This window comes from Plasmopara halstedii (genome assembly GCF_900000015.1).
Source record: "Plasmopara halstedii genome assembly, contig: Scaffold_7, whole genome shotgun sequence".
NCBI classification, from domain to species: Eukaryota; Oomycota; class Peronosporomycetes; order Peronosporales; family Peronosporaceae; genus Plasmopara; species Plasmopara halstedii.
In genome coordinates, this window is record NW_020186929.1 from 393,794 (window position 1) to 395,008 (window position 1,215).

Here is a 1,215-nt window from a genome sequence, read left to right on the forward strand (position 1 = left end):
TGCATCTGAAGGGCCGTGCCCAAATTCCTCGGGCTCTGTCCGACCACGCCATCAATAGCATGCAGCGACTGCTTCGCAACGAGAACAGTGCTCAGTGGGTTTCGTGCCACTCCACGCGCATCGCGAGGGCCACGCCTCGATGCCTCGGCCCTTGGCCGACCATGTCACGCATGACATACAGCGAATGCTTTGATTCTCGAGCAGCACTCAGTGGTTTCCGTGCCACTTCACGTGCATCACATGGGCCTCATCCTCGACCAAAAAAAACATAATATATTTTTGGCGATTTTAATGATTAATATTTTTAACTATTAAAATAATAATATCATGACTAAATCCTAATTTTAAAATTCGATTATCATTTTCTATAGATGCTTGAAACCTATAGTCTGAAATAATCCTGGAATTTTTATACTTCTTGATTTATCGATATATTTTAATAAATATTGTTCAAGTTATCAATAATATTAAAAATATTATACTTATAATTTTTAATATCATAACATCTATTTAATTTATAAATCAGAATCAAAATAAGTTTTATTCTTTCAAATTTCTTCTAGAATATTTAAATGAATATTTTTAATGCCTCGGCCCTCGGCCGACCATGTCACGCATGACATGCAGCGATTGCTCCGAAACTTAAGCATCGCTCAGTGGGTTTCGTGCCACTCCGCGATCAGCCCGCGAGCCACGCTCGGGACTTCTGTCCAATGCACCGTTGGTGTCTACCAACTCGGACATTCCAATGTCTTACACGTTGACCGTCTCGGTCTAGCGCTCTCGCAATAGCGCTTTTGTCTCCTAGCAGAGGTAGGTTCATGACTCGCAAAAGCTCCACCAGGAGACGTGCGCGTAGGCCCAAGGTCTTTGACTTCCAATCAATCCATGGCTCCTGATGTTCCAAACATGCCATTAGGTGATACCTTGCATCCAGGTCTAATACTAGACAGAGTTCCACGCTATCAAAGTCAAGGAATTTGACTCCGAGATCCACAGGGACCTTCGGGACCGTGACGCGTGTCCCCGTCACTAGGCGAAAAGTGACGATGTCACCTAACCGCGCTTTCAGCGCTTCAGCATACAGCTGACTTCTTTCCATCGTGGAGCGTCGGGCATAATTGCCCGACCCTGAATCGATGAGGATCTTCTTTATCTTCTTGAAGCCCTTTACGGTCGCCTCCACGACCAGCAAGCCCGGCTTGCACACACGTT